The following is a 6,643-nucleotide window of genomic DNA, read 5'->3' on the forward strand; positions in this document are numbered from 1 at the left end:
ATTTCTTTTAGTTTATATTTTAATTAGTGACATGATTCCTTTGGTAAATTGAGAAACTTGCAACCACTTAAAAAACAAATTGCTTACTCTTAATTTTAATTATGTTATCTAATCTATACATTGTGCTTTAATGGAAAAAAATATTAACCTGGACTCTAAATTCAGCATGAAAAATTACTAGTCACATGATCTTAGCCTTAGAATAAGTCATTTCCCTCCAAAGCCTCATTGTCTATTTAAAGCAGGGGTCCTCAAACTTTTTAAACAAGGGGCCAGTTCACTGTCCCTCAGATCACTGGAGAGTGCGCATTATGGGCCCTGGATGAGTTGGTTGCTAAGCAGGACAGGCAGCAGTGGCAAAAACACCTAGAGGGCCAGATAAATGTGCTAGGCGGCCCGCATGTAGCCCGCGGGCTGTAGTTTGAGGATGCCTGATTTAAAGCAACACAAATCAAACACCTTCCTTCGCTAATACCTGTATTGAGAGTTTGGATTGAAATAATTTATGGGAAATATGTGTGTTTAAACCACAAGAGTAGCACAAAGGCTAATGTGTTTAAATTAAAATGTTCCTGGTGACAGATATTCAATGTGTCAACGCTCAAAGTTTACAGAAAGGGAGAGGTTGTTACTTTAGTCTGGTTATGATGTTGGCTTTGCAGAATTCACATTTAAATTAAACTGGAGGGTAGGATAACATGTGGGCTTTTTCTTCTGAGATCTTTAATCATTAACGAATCAATATTGATATGTGTGTTTGTGCGTAAGAACAAAACACACAGCCACATACATTCATGTCACTGCTCCCTAGCAAAACCATGGGTAAAAATGCTTTTCAGCTACAAAACACTTATTTAACAATTGTTTAACAGTCAATAAGAAACTTGATTGCTGATCATTTTCTCTTCTTACTGCTCATGGATCAGAAGGATCATCAATATTGTGAAAATGACAATATTGCCCAAAGCAATCTACATATTCAATGCAATTCCTATTAAAACACTCATGTCCTTTTCCGCAGAATTAGAAAAAAACAATCCTAAAATTCATAAGGAACCAAAAAAGATACCAAATGGCCAGAGCAATCCTACGCAAAAAGCACAAATCTGGAGGTATCACATTACCTGACTTCAAATTATACTACACGGATTTAGTAAACAAAATAGCATGGAACTAGTATCAAAGTAGATAAAAGGAACAGAATTGCAAACCCATAAATAAAGCCAAATACCTAAAACCAACTGATCTTTGACAAAGAAGACAAAAACATAGCCTGCGAGGGCTTCCTAGCGCTCCAGACAGAAGTGCCTTCCTGGGATTAGCCAGGAGTGATAGAGACTTGGGAGCTGTTCAGTCTTTCCCCACCAGGGGCAGAAGAGAGTCCTCCCAACAGCATTGTCATGTGGGGTTCTTGTTCCTCCTGTGAGGAAAAAATTGAGAGGAATAAGTGACTTTCCCAGAGCCACACAGACAGGGTGCACAACTCATGGTCGGCTGGGTTCTGACTGTATCTTTCTCAAGACCCTGCATCTCCCTGACAAAGGAGGGGACCAGCCCACCTCCTGGCACCTGGTCACCTGCGAGTAAGATGAGAGAGGAGGTAGGACAGCAGTTCTGTGCAAGCGCAAAGCTTGTGCTCGAGGAGGGTATCTCCTTTATTTGAACGTACAAGGGAGTCTCCCTCTCTCCCTGTCAAGATTTTTAGCAGTCTCCTCTTCAGTAACTTGGAGCCACCAGAGGAATCAGAACCAACTGGAGGGTGTCCAGGCTCAGAATGACTTGACAGGTGGCCCACTGGAGGGGAAGACTTTGATGAAACAGCCTCTCAGGCAAACCATTCACCTAGTAAAATACTGTCTCCTCACCATACGCTGCACCTTAGTCTTTGCCAAACATTTCTTGGCCAGTTCAAAGGCATGCCTTTACTGCTGATGCTCTTTGTCACTGTTGGAAAGGAACAACAATGGCAACGAAAAATATTCACCTAGTGAATTTGAAACTATAGAAAATGGGACAGAAAGTTGGACAGTTAAATGATATTCACATCAATGTTTATCATAGAACAGCTAAATTTATTCTGGATGTTGTAAGAGGACACTATTATGGGAAAATGTACTTTCTAATATAAATTATCTCCTACATAGCATGCATTTGTTGGCAGCGATGAGTCTTTCAAACCAAGAATATAATAATTTGTAACTCAGAAAAGTTACATTCTCATAACTGGGAAAAATAAACACTATACAGTTTGGATATTGTGGAATAGATGTTTTAATAGATTTTTGAAATATTGTGATTTCACACAGGTGACACCCAAAGCTTAATATAAATTCTGAACAAAGTACATCAGATGTATGACATTGGAACATATATACTTAATTATTAGTCTAGGGTGTGCAATACCAGGTAATAGGTAGAACAAAGATATGTCCAGGAGGCAAAATTATGAAACAGAAAATATGAAACGCCTTCTGTAAAACACATGCAGAAATCATTCATACTGACTCGATGGAGACATAATCTTTGCATTTTTATGAAAATGAGGCAGGAATCATGCACAAAAATTGGGTTCTTAGCATGCAAGAAACAGTATGCTGGGGATTTTACCTGGGTGCCTCACTTAGTCTTTAGGATGTCTCAAGGAAAGAAAGGCAGAGCTCAGCAACACGGAGCAGCAATGGGCTTGGCTAAACGTGGTGGGTCAAAAATCGCCATGTTTTGATTGGCCAGTCATTCTCTGCCACCCAGGAAGAATTTTCTGTTTCTTGGTGGATATACATGTCAAAGAGTTTTGGTTATTCCAAGCAACCTGTACATTTGTAAGGTGTGTGGATAATGGATACATAGAGAAAATGCTTTCATGTATAGGAGGAATTAAGTAGGATCAGATCATAAAACACAGGGGAGGACTTTGTCTTCTGCACTCCACCAAATCCTGAGCTTAGACCAAACGCATGGAGTTGTATCTTGCTCTTATTCCATCGTACATTCAAATCAGTCAATGGTTAATTGCAGCAGAATCTGAGGATTTTATTTAATGATGATTATTATTATTATTTTGGTTTAGGTCAAACAGTATTTCTGCCTGTGGCAAATGGGGGTTGTTACAGGAGGTGGTTAAATTACATGTAGTTCTTCGTATATCACCTGGAGGGAACTCTAAAGGAACTCTATGATGCAGTTAGAATCATGAATGTATTTCCAAGTATTTTTTTTTAATGCTACAAATAATACGAGCCGGACAAAAAATAAAACTGGGCCATCATCTCACCTCCTCCTCCATCTAGTTGTGATTTGGGATGCTCAGTATTTTGGCTCTCACTTTCCTCATCAATAAAATGAGGGCAGTTTACTATCATGTCCCTTTAAAGAAGAAGATCCCATGGCCCTGAAGTCTATATTGTTTGCCAAGGAGTTTATAACACTGATACACAGAAAATGTCACAAAATCCAAGTGTCCTGCTTAGTAGATGGATTTTGTTTTCAATTTGGACTACAACATTCCCAAGAAAAGGACATTGACCCACTTAGCCCTGAGTAAAGGCAGTCTGGCCTTGGCAGTAAAAATGAGAGGTCCTCAAAATGGGCCTGCGGACCACAGGGAGTGCTGGTGTCCCTTTCAGGCAAACACAAGGCCAAACGGCCTTTATAAGAATTCTACAGCAGTATTTGCCTTTCTCGCTTTCATTGTCTTGTTAATGTATAGCTGAGTTTTCCAGAGGCTGCACGAGATGATGTCATTATCACTCTGATAAGTAATAGAATATGTGTTTGTAGATTCATGTTTTCCAGAGTTTTCTAATGTATTATATTAAGTTTCAGAGACTAACTTGCTTGGATCTCAGTGTTCCTTCTCTCTGGCACTGGCTACTTTCAGCTAAACCTATTCAATTTTCTTTAGCCTCATTGCTGTTCAATAAATAATTTTTTTCATATTTTTAAACCTGGAAATTCTCCTTAGTTATATTCAGAAAGACACAAAGAAGCAAGTACAAGTTTTGGTCTTCTTTTGCAATATATTTTTGGAAAGCATTTCTAAATTTTAATATTTTATTTATATTGTTATTTATGTTAGAATATATTAATGTATTGCTATAAAATACAGGTAATATGTTTGAATTCCATTTTTCTTACACTTAAGGATTGGTCACTGGCTTCAGAGAAGTTATAAATGTCACTTTCTGAATCCATGGCAGCACCACCTAGGTCTACAGATGCTCAAAAAGATGAAGCTGAAAGCTTGACATGTTAGAGAATTTACTGACCCATGACAGGGAGGACTCTACTCAAAAAAATGGTAAAACCATATAGAAGAAATTAAAATATGACAAAAACTATTGTCATATTTGTTGGCTTTATAGATATTAATGATTTACTATATTTAATCTTATGCAGTAGAACATTTTGAATAATATTTTAGTGCCAGGTAAGTTGCAGCATCATTTTGAGACCAATCATTCAAAGAATAAAGAAAAGGAAGTTGAGTGTGTGAGTGTGCTAAACAGAGATATAATGAGCTCTTGAAAATTCATAAGCTGTTTGTTGCAGACTTTCCTACCAGAAATGAGGAGGCCAGGGCGGCATCTTGGAGGGTGAGTTATCGCTTTGTTTTGGGTGCAGGACCACACAAGACAGTTGAGGCATGAACTGCTGAATGCCTGGGTAAAAATGCAACATAAGACCAGTACCACTATCCTATCCTACAGTAATTTGTTGCCTTAAAAATTTTTGCTGAAAACCGAAAGTCTCAGGTTAATATCTCAACAGCAGAATTGCACTTTGCTTTGGAAATGGCCAACTCTATGCATGTGACAGGACTTGCTCATTGGCTTGCACTGCTCCAATGTGGGCACCAAATAACCATGGAGAAATAATTTCTACTGTAGGAGTACTGAATACAAAAATCAAGTAGTGCCGAAATAGTAAAAATATTGAATAACTGCTTTGGATCCATTGGCTTCATCCAGAATAACTGTGCTGACATTTTCATTGATCATGCAAAAGCAATGGGGACTCAGGAATGAAAGCCAGGACATAGCTCCGTGCACATAGTCATTGCATTGCTCCCCACCACACACTCCCACTCAACAAACTAAACAACAAAACTGTTATATCAAAGAATGCCCTTGATGAGGCATCAAAAATTATTAACCTTATTAATCTTACTCCTTTAGTACTCATCCTTTTTTATTATTTATTTATTTTTTATTTCAGAATAGTACAGGGGTACAAACCCTTTGGTTACCTACATTGCCTTAGCACGTTAAAAAGTATTTTATGCATTAAAATGAGAAATGCGGTGGTTATCTAAAGATAAATCACTTGTGTGATTATTAGAGTTGCAAACTACACTCCCAATTTTTTTCATAGAACATCTTTTATATTTGAAAGAATGCCTGACAGACAAACTGTGGTTATTCAAACATAGATTTGCAAGATATTCTCTTAAAAGTGAGTAAAGTGAGCCATTAGCATGAAGTGAAACAGCTGACAGTATTTGTTTTCAATGACAAAATCTGAGCTTTCAAGTGAAAATTAGAATTTTTGGAAACGTTAGTCTGCCACTACGAGCTTGACAGCTTCCTGATGCTTAAACACCATCTCTTACGACACTGGAGGTCATATGCACAAATGTGATTTGTGTGTGTTTTAACAGGGCATATCTCAGTAGATAGAACACATAAACAAAAGCACTTTTGGAAGATTCGTTTTCTTAAGGGGAAAAATGTGTCTGGAAACCAAAACACCAGAAGATGTGGGCAGTACATTGTTGCAGGCAAACAGAAACAGAAGAAGTGAAAAATAAATCGTGGTCAGGCCGATCAGAATAAAGATAATTTTCTTACTTAAATTAGGCTAAGGGTTTTCACCAGCATTTAAGTGTGGAGGGACTAGAAATTAGCATCATCACGAGCAGTATTTTTCATACGGAGCCATTTTCGCATGAATATGATTGAACCGGCCTGAGAAAACCAGTCCTCACTGTCTATGTGGGCCTAGGCTGGCCCAGGGGAAGCAGGGCTGACTTGGAATATAGCGCCATGGCAGCTGGAAGCATTGACGCTGGGATAAGAGACACATCAGTGTGAGTCCTGGCTTTGCCGATGAATAACCATTCTGGGATTTAGACAAGTCGTGCCAACTGCCAGTTTGCTTGTCTTTAATGTTGGAATAATAACAGTATGTAATTCATAGGGGTCTTAGGGCAATGACTATGCGTGCAGGGTCCTGACAAGAGAACCCCAAATAAAGTGAGACTTAGTAAACACTCTCTGCCTGCAGCATTTTGGTGCCCGGAGTGAACAAAAACAAGAGCTGTATCTGAGAAGATCAGTGGTTCCCAAAGCTGAAGGTGTTCAAGAATTCTCAGCAGGAGTCTCCAGGTATAGTATGGTCTCTGGTTCTTCCTCCAGCCTGAGATCCCACCATTATATGAAAAGACTTAGTAAATTCCCCTGCTTGGCCATCGCCATTCCTGGGTTCATGCCCTTCCACACCCTGGTTCCAGTTTAACTGGTTCGTGTTGTTTTGTACGGAACACAAACATGTGTTCCACACATAACTCAACTGCATTATCCATTCATCTGTCGATGGACACTTAGGTGGATTCCATATCTTGGCTCTTGTGAATGCTGTCGTAATA

Source organism: Microcebus murinus, chromosome 11 (assembly GCF_040939455.1).
Source record: "Microcebus murinus isolate Inina chromosome 11, M.murinus_Inina_mat1.0, whole genome shotgun sequence".
Taxonomy (NCBI): domain Eukaryota; kingdom Metazoa; phylum Chordata; class Mammalia; order Primates; family Cheirogaleidae; genus Microcebus; species Microcebus murinus.